Here is a 21,007-nt window from a genome sequence, read left to right on the forward strand (position 1 = left end):
AATACTGAGATTTCAACCATGGAACTGGAAAACCAGATTTATAGTTATGTGGCCTACAAAATAATTTTTTAAACAGATATATTTGTGTCTGAACAGTCAGCTAGACACTATTACTGTACTTTTTTAATGGAAAAAAAGCCAAAATCTGGATAATACAGAGATTTGAACCGTGGAACTGCAAAACCACAGTTATAGTTATCTGGCCTACACCAGAATCTTTTAAACATATATGTTTGTGCCTAAACAGTCAGTGAGACACTATTACTGTTGTTTTTTACGGAAAAATGCCAAAAGCTGGATAATACAGAGATTTGAACCGTGGAACTGCAAAACCACAGTTATAGTTATCTGGCCTACACCAGAATCTTTTAAACATATATGTTTGTGCCTAAACAGTCAGTGAGACACTATTACTGTTGTTTTTTACGGAAAAATGCCAAAAGCTGGATAATACAGAGATTTGAACCGTGGAACTGCAAAACCACAGTTCTAGTTATCTGGCCTACACCAGAATCTTTTAAACAGATATATTTGTGTCTGAACAGTCAGCGAGACACTATTACTGTTTTTTTTTACGGAAAAAAGGCCAAAAACTGGAAAATACAGAGATTTGAACCGTGGAACTGCAAAACCACCGTTCTAGTTATCTGGCCTACACCAGAATCTTTTAAACAGATATATTTGTGTCTGAACAGTTAGCGAGACACTATTGATTTGTTTTTTTAAGGAAAAAAGGCCAAAAGCTGAATAATACAGAAATTTGAACTGTGGAACTGCAAAAACACACTTCTAGTTATCTGGCCTACACCAGAATCTTTTAAACAGATATATTTGTGTCTGAAAAGTCAGGGAGACACTATTACTGTTTTTTTTACGGAAAAAAGGCTAAAAGCTGGATAATAAAGAGATTTAAACATTGGAACAGGAAAACCACAGTTATAGTTATGTGGCCTACAAAAGAATCTTTTAAACAGATATATTTGTGTCTGAACAGTCAGCAAGACACTATTACTGAATTTTTTTACCGAAAAAAGGCCAAAAGCTGGATAATAAAGAGATTTGAACCGTGGAACTGCAAAACCACAGTTATAGTTATGTGGCCTACACCAGAATCTTTTAAACAGATATATTTGTGTCTGAACTGTCAGGGAGACACTATTACTGTTTTTTTTTACGGAAAAAAGGCTAAAAGCTGGATAATACAGAGATATGAACTGTTGAACTGAAAAAACACAATTCTAGTTTTCTGGCCTACACCAGAATCTTTTAAACAGATATATTTGTGTCTGAAGAGTCAGCAAGAAACTACTACTGTTTTTTTTTTACGCAAAAAAAGCCAAAAGCTGGATAATACAGAGATTTGAACCGTGGAACTGCAAAACCACAGTTCTAGTTATCAGGCCTACACCAGAATCTTTTAAACAGATATATTTGTGTCTGAAAAGTCAGGGAGACACTATTACTGTTTTCTTTTACGGAAAAAAGGCCAAAAGCTGTTTAATACAGAGATTTGAACCTTGGAACTGGAAAACCACAGCTATAGTTATGTGGCTTACAATAGAATCTTTTAAACAGATATATTTGTGTCTGAACAGTCAGCGAGACACTATTACTGTACTTTTTTACCGAAAAAAAGGCCAAAATCTGGATAATACAGAGATTTGAACCGTGGAATGGCAAAATCACAGTTCTAGTTATCTGGCCTACACTAGAATTTTTTAAACAAATATATTTGTGTCTGAACAATCAGTGAGACACTATTACTGTTATTTTTTACGGAAAAATGCCAAAATTTGGATAATACAGAGATTTAAACCGTGGAACTGCAAAACCACAGTTTTAGTTATCAGGCATACACCAGAATCTTTTAAACAGATATATTTGTATCTGAACAGTCAGCGAGAAACTATTACTGTTTTTTTTTATGGAAAAAAGGCCAAAAGCTGGATAATACAGAGATTTTAAACTTGGAACTGGAAAACCACAGTTATAGTTATGTGGCCAACAAAAGAATCTTTTAAACAGATATATTTGTGTCTGAACAGTCAGTGAGACACTATTAGCGTTATTTTTTACTGAAAAATGCCAAAAGCTGGATAATACAGAGATTTGAACCATGGAACTGCAAAACCACAGTTATAGCTTTCTGGCCTACACCAGAATCTTTTAAACAGATATATTTGTGTCTGAACAGTCAGCGAGACACTATTACTGTTTTTTTTAACGGAAAAAAGGCCAAAAGCTGGATAATACAGAGATTTACACCTTGGAACTGGCAAACCACAGTTATAGTTATGTGGCCTACAAAAGAATCTTTTAAACAGATATATTTGTGTCTGAACAGTCAGCAAGACACTATTACTGAATTTTTTTACATAAAAAAGGCCAAAAGCTGGATAATAAAGAGATTTGAACCGTGGAACTGCAAAACCACAATTATAGTTATGTGGCCTACACCAGAATCTTTTAAACAGATATATTTGTGTCTGAACTGTCAGGGAGACACTATTACTGTTTTTTTTTACGGAAAAAAAGGCTAAAAGCTGGATAATACAGAGATATGAACCGTTGAACTGAAAAACCACAATTCTAGTTATCTGGCCTACACCAGAATGTTTTAAACAGATATATTTGTGTCTGAAGGATCAGCAAGAAACTATTACTGTTTTTTTTTACGCAAAAAAAGCCAAAAGCTGGATAATACAGAGATTTGAACCTTGGAATGGAAAACCACAGTTATAGTTATGTGGCCAACAAAAGAATCTTTTAAACAGATATATTTGTGTCTGAACAGTCAGTGAGACACTATTAGCGTTATTTTTTACGGAAAAATGCCAAAAGCTGGATAATACAGAGATTTGAACCGTGTAACTGCAAAACCACAGTTATAGTTATCTGGCCTACACCAGAATCTTTTAAACAGATATATTTGTGTCTGAACAGTCAGCGAGACACTATTACTGTTTTTTTTACGGAAAAAAGGCCAAAAACTGGAAAATACAGAGATTTGAACCGTGGAACTGCAAAACCACAGTTCTAGTTATCTGGCCTACATCAGAATCTTTTAAACAGATATATTTGTGTCTGAACAGTTAGCGAGACACTATTGATGTGTTTTTTTAAGGAAAAAAGGCCAAAAGCTGAATAATACAGAAATTTGAACTGTGGAACTGCAAAACACAGTTCTAGTTATCTGGCCTACACCAGAATCTTTTAAACAGATATGTTTGTGTCTGAAAAGTCAGGGAGACACTATTACTGTTTTTTTTACGGAAAAAAGGCTAAAAGCTGGATAATAAAGAGATTTAAACATTGGAACAGGAAAACCACAGTTATAGTTATGTGGCCTACAAAAGAATCTTTTAAACAGATATATTTGTGTCTGAACAGTCAGCGAGACACTATTACTGAATTTTTTTACAGAAAAAAGGCCAAAAGCTGGATAATAAAGAGATTTGAACCGTGGAACTGCAGAACCACAGTTATAGTTATGTGGCCTACACCAGAATCTTTTAAACAGATATATTTGTGTCTGAACTGTCAGGGAGACACTATTACTGTTTTTTTTTACAGAAAAAAAGCTAAAAGCTGGATAATACAGAGATATGAACCGTTGAACTGAAAAAACACAAATCTATTTATCTGGCCTACACCAGAATCTTTTAAACAGATATATTTGTGTCTGAAGAGTCAGCAAGAAACTATTACTGTTTTTTTTTACGCAAAAAAAGCCAAAAGCTGGATAATACAGAGATTTGAACCGTGGAACTGCAAAACCACAGTTCTATTTATCTGGCCTACACCAGAATCTTTTAAACAGATATATTTGTGTCTGAAAAGTCAGGGAGACACTATTACTGTTTGTTTTTACGGAGAAAAGGCAAAAAGCTGGATAATACTGAGATTTGAACCTTGGAACTGGAAAACCAGATTTATAGTTATGTGGCCTACAAAATAATTTTTTAAACAGATATATTTGTGTCTGAACAGTCAGCGAGACACTATTGATGTTTTTTTTAATGGAAAAAAGGCCAAAAGCTAGATAATACAGAGATTTGAACCGTGTAACGGCAAAACCACAGTATTAGTTATCTGGCCTACACCAGAATCTTTTAAACATATATGTTTGTGCCTAAACAGTCAGTGAGACACTATTACTGTTGTTTTTTACGGAAAAATGCCAAAAGCTGGATAATACAGAGATTTGAACTGTGGAACTGCAAAACCACAGTTCTAGTTATCTGGCCTACACCTGAATCTTTTAAACAGATAAATTTGTGTCTGAACAGTCAGCGAGAAACTATTACTGTTTTTTTTTATGGAAAAAAGGCCAAAAGCTGGATAATACAGAGATTTTAAACTTGGAACTGGAAAACCACAGTTATAGTTATGTGGCCAACAAAAGAATCTTTTAAACAGATATATTTGTGTCTGAACAGTCAGTGAGACACTATTAGCGTTATTTTTTACTGAAAAATGCCAAAAGCTGGATAATACAGAGATTTGAACCGTGGAACTGCAAAACCACAGTTATAGTTATGTGGCCTACACCAGAATCTTTTAAACAGATATATTTGTGTCTGAACAGTCAGCAAGACACTATTACTGAATTTTTTTACAGAAAAAAGGCCAAAAGCTGGATAATAAAGAGATTTGAACCGTGGAACTGCAAAACCACAATTATAGTTATGTGGCCTACACCAGAATCTTTTAAACAGATATATTTGTGTCTGAACTGTCAGGGAGACACTATTACTGTTTTTTTTACGGAAAAAAGGCTAAAAGCTGGATAATACAGAGATATGAACCGTTGAACTGAAAAACCACAATTCTAGTTATCTGGCCTACACCAGAATGTTTTAAACAGATATATTTGTGTCTGAAGAGTCAGCAAGAAACTATTACTGTTTTTTTTTACGCAAAAAAAGCCAAAAGCTGGATAATACAGAGATTTGAACCGTGGAACTGCAAAACCACAGTTCTAGTTATCTGGCCTACACCAGAATCTTTTAAACAGATATATATTTGTGTCTGAACAGTCAGAGAGACACTATTACTAATTTTTTTTACGGAAAAAAGGCCAAAATCTGGATAATACAGAGATTTGAACCTTGGAATGGAAAACCACAGTTATAGTTATGTGGCCAACAAAAGAATCATTTCAACCGATATATTTGTGTCTGAACAGTCAGTGAGACACTATTGCTGTTATTTTTTACGAAAAAATGCCAAAAGCTGGATAATACAGAGATTTGAACCGTGGAACTGCAAAACCACAGTTCTAGCTATCTGGCCTACACCAGAATCTTTTAAACAGATATATCTGTGTCTGAACAGTTAGCGAGACACTATTGATGTGTTTTTTTAAGGTAAAAAGGCCAAAAGCTGAATAATACAGAAATTTGAACTGTGGAACTGCAAAAACACAGTTCTAGTTATCTGGCCTACACCAGAATCTTTTAAACAGATATATTTGTGTCTGAAAAGTCAGGGAGACACTATTACTGTTTTTTTTTACGGAAAAAAGGCTAAAAGCTGGATAATAAAGAGATTTAAACATTGGAACAGGAAAACCACAGTTATAGTCATGTGGCCTACAAAAGAATCTTTTAAACAGATATATTTGTGTCTGAACAGTCAGCAAGACACTATTACTGAATTTTTTTACCGAAAAAAGGCCAAAAGCTGGATAATAAAGAGATTTGAACAGTGGAACTGCAAAACCACAGTTATAGTTATGTGGCCTACACCAGAATCTTTTAAACAGATATATTTGTGTCTTAACTGTCAGGGAGACACTATTACTGTTTTTTTTTACGGAAAAAAAGGCTAAAAGCTCGATAATACAGAGATATGAACTGTTGAACTGAAAAAACACAATTCTAGTTATCTGGCCTACACCAGAATCTTTTAAACAGATATATTTGTGTCTGAAGAGTCAGCAAGAAACTACTACTGTTTTTTTTTTACGCAAAAAAAGCCAAAAGCTGGATAATACAGAGATTTGAACCGTGGAACTGCAAAACCACAGTTCTAGTTATCTGGCCTACACCAGAATCTTTTAAACAGATATATTTGTGTCTGAAAAGTCAGGGAGACACTATTACTGTTTTCTTTTACGGAAAAAAGGCCAAAAGCTGTTTAATACAGAGATTTGAACCTTGGAACTGGAAAACCACAGCTATAGTTATGTGGCTTACAAAAGAATCTTTTAAACAGATATATTTGTGTCTGAACAGTCAGCGAGACACTATTACTGTACTTTATTACCGAAAAAAAGGCCAAAATCTGGATAATACAGAGATTTGAACCGTGGAATGCCAAAATCACAGTTCTAGTTATCTGGCCTACACTAGAATTTTTTAAACAAATATATTTGTGTCTGAGCAATCAGTGAGACACTATTACTGTTATTTTTTACGGAAAAATGCCAAAATTTGGATAATACAGAGATTTAAACCGTGGAACTGCAAAACCACAGTTTTAGTTGTCAGGCATACACCAGAATCTTTTAAACAGATATATTTGTATCTGAACAGTCAGCGAGAAACTATTACTGTTTTTTTTTATGGAAAAAAGGCCAAAAGCTGGATAATACAGAGATTTTAATCTTGGAACTGGAAAACCACAGTTATAGTTATGTGGCTAACAAAAGAATCTTTTAAACAGATATATTTGTGTCTGAACAGTCAGTGAGACACTATTAGCGTTATTTTTTACTGAAAAATGCCAAAAGCTGGATAATACAGAGATTTGAACCGTGGAACTGCAAAACCACAGTTATAGCTTTCTGGCCTACACCAGAAACTTTTAAACAGATATATTTGTGTCTGAACAGTCAGCGAGACACTATTACTGTTTTTTTTAACAGAAAAAAGGCCAAAAGCTGGATAATACAGAGATTTACACCTTGGAACTGGAAAACCACAGTTATAGTTATGTGGCCTACAAAAGAATCTTTTAAACAGATATATTTGTGTCTGAACAGTCAGCAAGACACTATTACTGAATTTTTTTACAGAAAAAAGGCCAAAAGCTGGAAAATACAGAGATTTGAACCGTGGAACTGCAAAACCACAGTTCTAGCTATCTGGCCTACACCAGAATCTTTTAAACAGATAAATCTGTGTCTGAACAGTTAGCGAGACACTATTGATGTGTTTTTTTAAGGTAAAAAGGCCAAAAGCTGAATAATACAGAAATTTGAACTGTGGAACTGCAAAAACACAGTTCTAGTTATCTGGCCTACACCAGAATCTTTTAAACAGATATATTTGTGTCTGAAAGGTCAGGGAGACACTATTACTGTTTTTTTTACGGAAAAAAGGCTAAAAGCTGGATAATAAAGAGATTTAAACATTGGAACAGGAAAACCACAGTTATAGTTATGTGGCCTAAAAAAGAATCTTTTAAACAGATATATTTGTGTCTGAACAGTCAGCAAGACACTATTACTGAATTTTTTTACAGAAAAAAGGCCAAAAGCTGGATAATAAAGAGATTTGAACCGTGGAACTGCAAAACCACAGTTATAGTTATGTGGCCTACACCAGAATCTTTTAAACAGATATATTTGTGTCTGAACTGTCGGGGAGACACTATTACTGTTTTTTTTTACGGAAAAAAGGATAAAAGCTGGATAATACAGAGATATGAACCGTTGAACTGAAAAAACACAATTCTAGTTATCTGGCCTACACCAGAATGTTTTAAACAGATATATTTGTGTCTGAAGAGTCAGCAAGAAACTATTACTGTTTTTTTTTACGCAAAAAAAGCCAAAAGCTGGATAATACAGAGATTTGAACCGTGGAACTGCAAAACCACAGTTCTAGTTATCTGGCCTACACCAGAATCTTTTAAACAGATATATATTTGTGTCTGAACAGTCAGAGAGACACTATTACTAATTTTTTTTACGGAAAAAAGGCCAAAATCTGGATAATACAGAGATTTGAACCTTGGAATGGAAAACCACAGTTATAGTTATGTGGCCAACAAAAGAATCATTTAAACAGATATATTTGTGTCTGAACAGTCAGTGAGACACTATTGCTGTTATTTTTTACGGAAAAATGCCAAAAGCTGGATAATACAGAGATTTGAACCGTGGAACTGCAAAACCACAGTTATAGTTATCTGGCCTACACCAGAATCTTTTAAACAGATATATTTGTGTCTGAACAGTCAGCGAGACACTATTACTGTTTTTTTTTTTACGGAAAAAAGGCCAAAAACTGGAAAATACAGAGATTTGAACGGTGGAACTGCAAAACCACAGTTCTAGCTATCTGGCCTACACCAGAATCTTTTAAACAGATATATTTGTGTCTGAACAGTCAGCAAGAAACTATTACTGTTTTTTTTTACGCAAAAAAAGCCAAAAGCTGGATAATACAGAGATTTGAACCGTGGAACTGCAAAACCACAGTTCTAGTTATCTGGCCTACACCAGAATCTTTTAAACAGATATATTTGTGTCTGAAAAGTCAGGGAGACACTATTACTGTTTTCTTTTACGGAAAAAAGGCCAAAAGCTGGATAATACTGAGATTTAAACCTTGCAACTGGAAAACCACAGTTATAGTTATGTGGCCTACAAAAGAATCTTTTAAACAGATATATTTGTGTCTGAACAGTCAGCGAGACACTACTACTGTACTTTTTTATGGAAAAAAGGCCAAAATCTTGATAATACAGAGATTTGAACCGTGGAACTGCAAAATCACAGTTCTAGTTATCTGGCCTACACCAGAATTTTTTAAACAAATATATTTGTGTCTGAACAATCAGTGAGACACTATTACTGTTATTTTTTACGGAAAAATGCCAAAAGCTGGATAATACAGAGATTTGAACCTTGGAACTGCAAAACCACAGTATTAGTTATCTGGCATACACCAGAATCTTTTAAACAGATATGTTTGTTTATGAACAGTCAGCGAGAAACTATTACAGTTTTTTTTTTACGGAAAAAAAGGCCAAAAGCTGGATAATACAGAGATTTGAACCATGGATCTGCAAAACCACAGTTCTAGTTTTCTGGCCTACACCATGATCTTTTAAACAGATATATTTGTGTCTGAAAGGTCAGGGAGACACTATTACTGTTTTTTTTACGGAAAAAAGGCTAAAAGCTGGATAATAAAGAGATTTAAACATTGGAACAGGAAAACCACAGTTATAGTTATGTGGCCTAAAAAAGAATCTTTTAAACAGATATATTTGTGTTTGAACAGTCAGCAAGACACTATTACTGAATTTTTTTACAGAAAAAAGGCCAAAAGCTGGATAATAAAGAGATTTGAACCGTGGAACTGCAAAACCACAGTTATAGTTATGTGGCCTACACCAGAATCTTTTAAACAGATATATTTGTGTCTGAACTGTCGGGGAGACACTATTACTGTTTTTTTTTACGGAAAAAAGGATAAAAGCTGGATAATACAGAGATATGAACCGTTGAACTGAAAAAACACAATTCTAGTTATCTGGCCTACACCAGAATGTTTTAAACAGATATATTTGTGTCTGAAGAGTCAGCAAGAAACTATTACTGTTTTTTTTTATGCAAAAAAAGCCAAAAGCTGGATAATACAGAGATTTGAACCGTGGAACTGCAAAACCACAGTTCTAGTTATCTGGCCTACACCAGAATCTTTTAAACAGATATATATTTGTGTCTGAACAGTCAGAGAGACACTATTACTAATTTTTTTTACGGAAAAAAGGCCAAAATCTGGATAATACAGAGATTTGAACCTTGGAATGGAAAACCACAGTTATAGTTATGTGGCCAACAAAAGAATCATTTAAACAGATATATTTGTGTCTGAACAGTCAGTGAGACACTATTGCTGTTATTTTTTACGGAAAAATGCCAAAAGCTGGATAATACAGAGATTTGAACCGTGGAACTGCAAAACCACAGTTATAGTTATCTGGCCTACACCAGAATCTTTTAAACAGATATATTTGTGTCTGAACAGTCAGCGAGACACTATTACTGTTTTTTTTTTTACGGAAAAAAGGCCAAAAACTGGAAAATACAGAGATTTGAACGGTGGAACTGCAAAACCACAGTTCTAGCTATCTGGCCTACACCAGAATCTTTTAAACAGATATATTTGTGTCTGAACAGTCAGCAAGAAACTATTACTGTTTTTTTTTACGCAAAAAAAGCCAAAAGCTGGATAATACAGAGATTTGAACCGTGGAACTGCAAAACCACAGTTCTAGTTATCTGGCCTACACCAGAATCTTTTAAACAGATATATTTGTGTCTGAAAAGTCAGGAAGACACTATTACTGTTTTCTTTTACGGAAAAAAGGCCAAAAGCTGGATAATACTGAGATTTAAACCTTGCAACTGGAAAACCACAGTTATAGTTATGTGGCCTACAAAAGAATCTTTTAAACAGATATATTTGTGTCTGAACAGTCAGCGAGACACTACTACTGTACTTTTTTATGGAAAAAAGGCCAAAATCTTGATAATACAGAGATTTGAACCGTGGAACTGCAAAATCACAGTTCTAGTTATCTGGCCTACACCAGAATTTTTTAAACAAATATATTTGTGTCTGAACAATCAGTGAGACACTATTACTGTTATTTTTTACGGAAAAATGCCAAAAGCTGGATAATACAGAGATTTGAACCTTGGAACTGCAAAACCACAGTATTAGTTATCTGGCATACACCAGAATCTTTTAAACAGATATGTTTGTTTATGAACAGTCAGCGAGAAACTATTACAGTTTTTTTTTTACGGAAAAAAAGGCCAAAAGCTGGATAATACAGAGATTTGAACCATGGATCTGCAAAACCACAGTTCTAGTTTTCTGGCCTACACCATGATCTTTTAAACAGATATATTTGTGTCTGAACAGTCAGCGAGACACTATTCCTTTTTTTTTTATGGAAAAAAGGCCAAAAGCTGGATAATACAGAGATTTGAACCGTGGAACTGCAAAACCACAGTTATAGTTATGTGGCCTACACCAGAATCTTTTAAACAGATATATTTGTGTCTGAACTGTCAGGGAGACACTATTACTGTTTTTTTTTACGGAACAAAGGCCAAAAGCTGGATAATACAGAGATTTGAACCGTGGAACTGCAAAACCACATTTCTAGTTATCCGGCCTACACCAGAATCTTTTAAACAGATAAATTTGTGTCTGAACAGTCAGCGAGAAACTATTACTGTTTTTTTTTACGGAAAAAGCCAAAAGCTGGATAATACAGAGATTTGAACCTTGGAACTGGAAAACCACAGTTATAGTTATGTGGCCAGCAAAAGAATCTTTTAAACAGATATATTTGTGTCTGAAGAGTCACTAAGAAACTATTACTGGTTTTTTTACGCAAAAAAAGCCTAAAGCTGGATAATTCAGAGATTTGAACCGTGGAACTGCAAAACCACAGTTCTAGTTATCTGGCCTACACCAGAATCTTTTAAACAGATATATTTGTGTCTGAAAAGTCAGGGAGACACTATTACTGTTTTCTTTTACGGAAAAATGGCTAAAAGCTGGATAATACAGAGATATGAACCGTTGAACTGAAAAACCACAATTCTAGTTATCTGGCCTACACCAGAATCTTTTAAACAGATATACTTGTGTCTGAAGAGTCAGCAAGAAACTATTACTGTTTTTTTTTTACGCAAAAAAAGCCAAAAGCTGGATAATACAGAGATTTGAACCGTGGAACTGCAAAACCACAGTTCTAGTTTTCTGGCCTACACCAGGATCTTTTAAACCGATATATTTGTGTCTGAACAGTCAGCGAGACACTATTACTGTTTTTTTTTATGGAAAAAAAGCCAAAAGCTGGAAAATGCAGAGATTTGAACCGTGGAACTGCAAAACCACAGTTCTATTTATCTGGCCTACACCAGAATCTTTTAAACAGATATATTTGTGTCTGAAAAGTCAGGGAGACACTATTACTGTTTTTTTTTACGGAGAAAAGGCAAAAAGCTGGATAATACGGAGATTTGAACCTTGGAACTGGAAAACCAGATTTATAGTTATGTGGCCTACAAAAGAATTTTTTAAACAGATATATTTGTGTCTGAAAAGTCAGGGAGACACTATTACTGTTTTCTTTTACGGAAAAAAAGGCCAAAAGCTGGATAATACAGAGATTTGAACCTTGGAACTGGAAAACCACAGTTATAGCTATGTGGCCTACAAAAGAATCTTTTAAACAGATATATTTGTGTCTGAACAGTCAGCGAGACACTATTACTGTTATTTTTTACGGAGCAAAGGCCAAAAGCTGGATAATACAGAGCTTTGAACCGTGGAACTGCAAAACCACAGTTATAGTTATCTGGCCTAAACCAGAATCTTGTAAACAGATATATTTGTGTCTGAACAGTCAGCGAGACACTATTACTGTTTTTTTTTACGGAAAAAAGGCCAAAAACTGGAAAATACAGAGATTTGAACCGTGGAACTGCAAAACCACAGTTCTAGTTATCTGGCCTTCACCAGAATCTGTTAAACAGATATATTTGTGTCTGAACAGTTAGCGAGAAACTATTGATGTTTTTTTTTTTTAAGGAAAAAAGGCCAAAAGCTGAATAATACAGAAATTTGAACTGTGGAACTGCAAAAACACAGTTCTAGTTATCTGGCCTGCACCAGAAACTTTTAAACAGATATATTTGTGTCTGAAAAGTCAGTGAGACACTATTACTGTTTTTTTTTAATGGAAAAAAGGCTAAAAGCTGGATAATAAAGAGATTTAAACAATGGAACAGGAAAACCACAGATATAGTTATGTGGCCTACAAAAGAATCTTTTAAACAGATATATTTGTGTCTGAACAGTCAGCAAGACACTATTACTGAATTTTTTTCCAGAAAAAAGGCCAAAAGCTTTATAATAAAAAGATTTGAACCGTGGAACTGCAAAACCACAGTTATAGTTATGTGGCCTACACCAGAATCTTTTAAACAGATATATTTGTGTCTGAACTGTCAGGGAGACACTATTACTGTTTTTTTTTACGGAAAAAAGGCTAAAAGCTGGATAATACAGAGATATGAACCGTTGAACTGAAAAACCACAATTCTAGTTATCTGGCCTACACCAGAATCTTTTAAACAGATATATTTGTGTCTGAAGAGTCAGCAAGAAAGTGTTACTGTTTTTTTTGCGCAAAAAAAGCCAAAAGCTGGATAACACAGAGATTTGAACCGTGGAACTGCAAAACCACAGTTCTAGTTATCTGGCCTACACCAGAATCTTTTAAACAGATATATTTGTGTCTGAAAAGTCAGGGAGACACTATTACTGTTTTCTTTTACGGAAAAAACGCCAAAAGCTGGATAATACAGAGATTTGAACCTTGGAACTGGAAAACCACAGTTATAGTTATGTGGCCTACAAAAGAATCTTTTAAACAGATATATTTGTGTCTGAACAGTCAGCGAGACACTATTACTGTACTTTTTTTATGGAACAAAGGCCAAAAGCTGGATAACACAGAGATTTCAACCGTGGAACTGCAAAACCACATTTCTAGTTATCCGGCCTACACCAGAAACTTTTAAACAGATAAATTTGTGTCTGAACAGTCAGGGTGACACTATTACTGTTTTTTTTAACGGAAAAAAGGTCGAATGCTGGATAATACAGAGATTTGAACCATGGAACTGCAAAACCACAGTTCTAGTTGTCTGGCCTACACCAGAATCTTTTAAACAGATATATTTGTGTCTGAACAGTCAGGGAGACGTTATTACTGTTTTTTTTGCGACAAAGAGGCCAAAAGATGGATAATACAGAGATTTGAACCGTGGAACTGCAAAACCACAGTTATAGTTATGTGGCCTACACCAGAATCTTTTAAACAGATATATTTGTGTCTGAAAAGTCAGGGAGACACTATTACTGTTTTCTTTTACGGAAAAAAGGCCAAAAGCTGGATAATACAGAGATTTGAACCTTGGAGCTGGAAAACCACAGTTATAGTTATGTGGCCTACAAAAGAATCTTTTAAACAGATATATTTGTGTCTGAACAGTCAGCGAGACACTATTACTGTACTTTTCTATGGAAAAAAGGCCAAAATCTGGATAATACAGAGATTTGAACCGTGGAACTGCAAAATCACAGTTCTAGTTATCTGGCCTACACCAGAATTTTTTAAACAAATATATTTGTGTCTGGACAATCAGTGAGACACTATTACTGTTATTTTTTATGGAAAAATGCCAAAAGCTGGATAATACAGAGATTTGAACCGTGGAACTGTAAAACCACAGTATTAGTTATCTGGCATGCATCAGAATCTTTTAAACAGATATGTTTGTTTCTGAACAGTCAGCGAGAAACTATTACAGTTTTTTTTTTACGGAAAAAAAGGCCAAAAGCTGGATAATACAGAGATTTGAACCGTGGATCTGCAAAACCACAGTTCTAGTTTTCTGGCCTACACCATGATCTTTTAAACAGATATATTTGTGTCTGAACAGTCAGCGAGACACTATTCCTTTTTTTTTTATGGAAAAAAGGCCAAAAGCTGGATAATACAGAGATTTGAACCGTGGAACTGCAAAACCACAGTTATAGTTATGTGGCCTACACCAGAATCTTTTATACAGATATATTTGTGTCTGAACTGTCAGGGAGACACTATTACTGTTTTTTTTTACGGAACAAAGGCCAAAAGCTGGATAATACAGAGATTTGAACCTTGGAACTGGAAAACCACAGTTATGGTTATGTGGCCAAGAAAAGAATCTTTTAAACAGATATATTTGTGTCTGAAGAGTCAGCAAGAATCTATTACTGTTTTTTTTACGCAAAAAAAGCCAAAAGCTGGATAATACAGAGATTTGAACCGTGGAACTGCAAAACCACAGTTCTAGTTATCTGGCCTACACCAGAATCTTTTAAACAGATATATTTGTGTCTGAAAAGTCAGGGAGACACTATTACTGTTTTCTTTTACGGAAAAAAGGCCAAAAGCTGGATAATACATAGATTTGAACCTTGGAACTGGAAAACCACAGTTATAGTTATGTGGCCTACAAAAGAATCTTTTAAACAGATATATTTGTGTCTGAAGAATCAGTGAGACACTATTACTGTTATTTTTTATGGAAAAATGCCAAAAGCTGGATAATACAGAGATTTGAACCGTGGAACTGCAAAACCACAGTATTAGTTATCTGGCATACACCAGAATCTTTTAAACAGATATGTTTGTTTCTGAACAGTCAGCGAGAAACTATTACAGTTTTTTTTTTACGGAAAAAAAGGTCAAAAGCTGGATAATACAGAGATTTGAACCGTGGATCTGCAAAACCACAGTTCTAGTTTTCTGGCCTACACCATGATCTTTTAAACAGATATATTTGTGTCTGAACAGTCAGCGAGACACTATTCCTTTTTTTTTTATGGAAAAAAGGCCAAAAGCTGGATAATACAGAGATGTGAACCGTGGAACTGCGAAACCAGAGTTATAGTTATGTGGCCTACACCAGAATCTTTTAAAAAGATATATTTGTGTCTGAACTGTCAGGGAGACACTATTACTGTTTTTTTTTACGGAACAAAGGCCAAAAGCTGGATAATACAGAGATTTGAACCGTGGAACTGCAAAACCACATTTCTAGTTATCCGGCCTACACCAGAATCTTTTAAACAGATAAATTTGTGTCTGAACAGTCAGCGAGAAACTATTACTGTTTTTTTTTACAAAAAAAGACAAAAGCTGGATAATACAGAGATTTGAACCTTGGAACTGGAAAACCACAGTTATAGTTATGTGGCCAACAAAAGAATCTTTTAAACAGATATATTTGTGTCTGAACAGTCAGTGAGACACTATTAGCGTTATTTTTTACTGAAAAATGCCAAAAGCTGGATAATACAGAGATTTGAACCATGGAACTGCAAAACCACAGTTATAGTTATCTGGCCTACACCAGAATCTTTTAAACAGATATATTTGTGTCTGAACAGTCAGCGAGACACTATTACTGTTTTTTTTAGCGGAAAAAAGGCCAAAAGCTGGATAATACAGAGATTTACACCTTGGAACTGGAAAACCACAGTTATAGTTATGTGGCCTACAAAAGAATCTTTTAAACAGATATATTTGTGTCTGAACAGTCAGCAAGACACTATTACTGAATTTTTTTACAGAAAAAAGGCCAAAAGCTGGATAATAAAGAGATTTGAACCGTGGAACTGCAAAACCACAGTTATAGTTATGTGGCCTACACCAGAATCTTTTAAACAGATATATTTGTGTCTGAACTGTCAGGGAGACACTATTACTGTTTTTTTTTATGGAAAAAAGGCTAAAAGCTGGATAATACAGAGATATGAACCGTTGAACTGAAAAACCATAGTTCTAGTTTTCTGGCTTACACCAGGATCTTTTAAACAGATATATTTGTGTCTGAACAGTCAGCGAGACACTATTACTGTTTTTTTTTACGGAAAAAAAGCCAAAAGCTGGATAATGCAGAGATTTGAACTGTGGAACTTCAAAACCACAGTTCTATTTATCTGGCCTACACCAGAATCTTTTAAACAGATATATTTGTGTCTGAAAAGTCAGGGAGACACTATTACTGTTTTTTTTTACGGAGAAAAGGCAAAAAGCTGGATAATACAGAGATTGTACATGAGTTGAAGTGTCTGAAATTTGAATTAATCCTTAATAATGTGATGCATGCAGACTGTACCTTACCGGCCACCACCGCACTCTAATCAGCATCTCTGTTTATCCATTCCTCTTACAGGTACGTGACCCAACTTTTCCATCCTGATTTCCATGCAGCCTTCCCTATATCTCTCTGCTCCTACTATATACTAATGGTACGTGACCCAACTTTTCCATCCTGATTTCCATGCAGCCTTCCCTATATCTCTCTGCTCCTACTATATACTAATGGTACGTGACCCAACTTTTCCATCCTGATTTCCATGCAGCCTTCCCTATATCTCTCTGCTCCTACTATATACTAATGGTACGTGACCCAAGTTACACTACCCACCCCCCACTTTCATTTATGACCTTGTTTACTGAACCTTTGAGTATCCTACATCTGGTTCAGCCTTAATCAGCTGATCAAGATGAGCACAGACCACTCCCCTCTGGTTCACAGCTGAATGCATTCTGTAGGCCATATATTGAGAACTAGGAGTCTGTGTCAGACTGAAGTCTGTGTCCCTCAGCTTAAGTGTCCATGAGCTGAAGTGCCTGAAATTTGAATTAATCCTGAATTGAACCTGAAGGGAACTGAAGGTACCTGGATACTAAGTCACAGTAAACAATGTTTGTTTTTGTTTTCACTCTCACCCCCTTAATCCTTTACTTCTTTCAACCACCCCTAATCCCTACACCTAGTAATGAACTCTTCATCTCTCCCTCCATTCTCCCCACCCATCTCACCTCTTCCTCAGAGCTATTCCACAACATACAATCCTTTGTCTCCAAACACAGACAGCCACCTCATGCCCTCTCCTGCTCCCACCTAATAACGCTTTCTCTGCTCCTCCTTACTGCCGGCGACATCTCTCCAAATCCTGGCCCTCCTCACCACATCCCTACATTCACTTCCACCTCCTACCCCCGATCTATCCCAAACTCTCGGAACCCCTCTAACCTTACACCCATCCGCCCAGCCCCCGCTTCCCCAGTTCCACTAACAGGAGCTCTATGGAACGCTCGCTCTGTCTGCAATAAACTTTCCTACATTCACGATCTCTTCATCACTAACAAGCTTTCCTTCCTCGGAATCACTGAAACCTGGCTCACCCCCTCCGACACAACCTCTCCTGCTGCACTTTCGTATGGCGGATTCCACCTCTCCCATACCCCCTGCCCCAATGGCAAGCACGGTGGAGGAATAGGCTTCCTCCTCTCAGAAAACTGCTCCTTCACCCAGATCCCACTGCCACCCACAATTACTCTCCCGTCTTTTGAAGTGCACTGTGTGCGCATCTACTCCCCCTCCAACCTCCAACTGGCTGTCATCTACCGCCCCCCAGGATCAGCCACCACTTTCTTTGACCACTTCACCACCTGGCTACTTCATTTCCTCTCTGTTGACATCCCCACTATCCTCATGGGCAACTTTAACATCCCCATTGATACTTCCCTCTCAGCTGCCTCTAAGCTTCTATCCCTCACTTCCTCCTTTGGTCTTACCCAGTGGTCTTCCACACCCACCCACAAAGACGGCCACACGCTGGACCTCATCTTCACCCGCCTCTGTTCCCTATCTAACCTCTCTAACTCACCTCTCCCTCTCTCTGACCACAACCTACTCACATTCTCTTCTCTCTCCTCCCCGGGGCAACAATCCCCACTCCACAAACTTGAATACCCTCGTAGAAATCTCAAACACCTTGACCTACACTCTCTCTCTGAATCCCTCCTCCCTCTTACAGACATTAGTTCCTTACATGATGCAGATGCTGCTGCCACTTTATACAACACCACAACAGCTGCAGCTCTCGATTCGGTCGCCCCCCTCATGCATACCAAGACTCGCACAATCAACAGACAACCCTGGCACACCAGCCTAACTAAAGAACTGCGACGGGCCTCCAGGGCTGCTGAACGTAGATGGAAAAGGTCCCACTCCCATGAGCACTTCATCGCATTCAAACAGTCCCTCACTACCTTCAAGTCCACACTCACTGCAGCAAAACAAACATACTTCACATCTCTCATATCCTCCCTGTCCCACAACCCCAAACAACTATTCAACACCTTCAATTCTCTCCTCCGTCCCCCAGTGCCTCCTCCCTCTCCTCTTATTTCAGCCGAAGACTTTGCCTCATTCTTCAAGCAGAAGATTGACACCATCAGACAAAGCTTTTGCCTAAAGCCCCCACAGCCCCTCCCCACACCTACTCAACCCTCCTCCTCCAAAACTACATTCTCCACCATTTCTGAAGATCAACTTTCCTCCTTACTCTCCAAATCACACCTCACCACCTGTAAACTTGACCCAATCCCGTCTCACCTCATCCCAAACCTTACCACTATCTTCATCCCAGCCCTAGCCCACCTCTTCAACCTGTCACTAACAACTTGTGTCTTCCCCTCATGTTTCAAACATGCCTCAATCACACCCATCCTCAAAAAGCCCTCCCTTGACCCATCCTCTGTGTCTAGCTATCGCCCCATATCACTTCTCCCCTATGCCTCAAAACTACTGGAACAACATGTCCATTCTGAACTGTCCTCCCACCTCTCCTCCTGCTCCCTCTTTGACCGCCTACAATCTGGTTTCCGACCGCACCATTCTTCTGAAACTGCACTGACTAAAGTCACAAACGACCTACTAACAGCCAAATCTAAGCGACACTACTCTGTCCTCCTCCTCCTAGACCTGTCATCTGCCTTTGACACAGTGGACCATTCCCTCTTACTACAGACTCTCTCATCTCTCGGCATCACAGACTTGGCCCTATCCTGGATCTCCTCATACCTAACAGACCGGACATTCAGTGTCTCCCACTCACACACCACCTCTTCATCTCGCTCCCTATCTGTCGGTGTCCCCCAAGGTTCAGTTCTAGGACCCCTGCTCTTCTCCATCTACACCTTAGGCCTGGGACAGCTCATAGAGTCTCATGGCTTTCATTATCACCTCTATGCTGATGACTCACAGATTTACCTCTCTGGACCCGATATCACCTCCGTATTAACCAAAATCCCACAATGTCTGTCTGCTATTTCATCCTTCTTCTCTGCTAGATTTCTAAAACTTAACATGGACAAAACAGAATTCATCATCTTTCCGCCATCTCATTCAACCCTCCCAACTGACCTATCCATCATAGTCAATGGCTGCCCACTCTCCCCAGTCCCTCAAGCTCGCTGCCTCGGGGTAACCCTGGACTCGGAACTCTCCTTCAAACCACATATCCAAGCCCTTTCCACTTCCTGCCGACTCCAACTTAAAAATATCTCCCGGATCCGCACATTCCTAAACCATGAATCTGCAAAAACACTAGTGCACGCCCTCATCATCTCCCGCCTTGACTACTGCAACCTCCTGCTCTGTGGCCTCCCCTCTAACACTCTCGCACCCCTCCAATCTATCATAAACTCTGCTGCTCGACTAATCAACCTGTCCCCCCGCTATTCCCCGGCCTCTCCTCTCTGTCAATCTCTTCACTGGCTCCCCATTGCTCAGAGACTCCAGTTCAAAACCCTAACCATGACATACAAAGCCATTCACAACCTGTCTCCTCCATATATCTCCGACCTAGTCTCCCGTTACATACCTGCACGCAACCTCCGATCCTCACAAAATCTCCTGCTCTACTCCCCTCTTATCTCCTCCTCCCACAACCGTATACAAGATTTCTCCCGTGCTTCCGCCCTACTCTGGAACTCTCTACCCCAACGTATCAGACTCTCGCCTACCGTGGAAACGTTCAAAAGGAACCTGAAGACCCACCTCTTCCGACAAGCCTACAACCTGCAGTAACCACCGCTCCACCATACCGCTGCATGACCAGCTCTACCCTCACCTACTGTATCCTCACCCATCCCTCGTAGATTGTGAGCCCTCGCGGGCAGGGTCCTCGCTCCGCCTGTACCAGTCGCTGTCACATTGTGTTCAAGATTATTGAAATTGTTCTTGTATTATACCCCCTTTTTCACATGTAAAGCGCCATGGAATAAATGGCGCTATAATAATAAATAATAATAATAATAATTTGAACCTTGGAACTGGAAATCCAGATTTATAGTTATGTGGCCTACAAAAGAATTTTTTAAACAGATATATTTGTGTCTGAACAGTCAGGGTGACACTATTACTGTTTTTTTTAACGGAAAAAAGGTCGAAAGCTGGATAATACAGAGATTTGAACTGTGGAACTGCAAAACCACAGTTCTAGTTGTCTGGCCTACACCAGAATCTTTTAAACAGATATATTTGTGTCTGAACAGTCAGGGAGACGTTATTACTGGGTTTTTTTACGACAAAGAGGCCAAAAGATGG

This window comes from Phyllobates terribilis, unplaced genomic scaffold, assembly GCF_046119375.1.
Source record: "Phyllobates terribilis strain yellow unplaced genomic scaffold, ASM4611937v1 Scaffold_10__3_contigs__length_209671492, whole genome shotgun sequence".
Lineage (NCBI taxonomy): Eukaryota > Metazoa > Chordata > Amphibia > Anura > Dendrobatidae > Phyllobates > Phyllobates terribilis.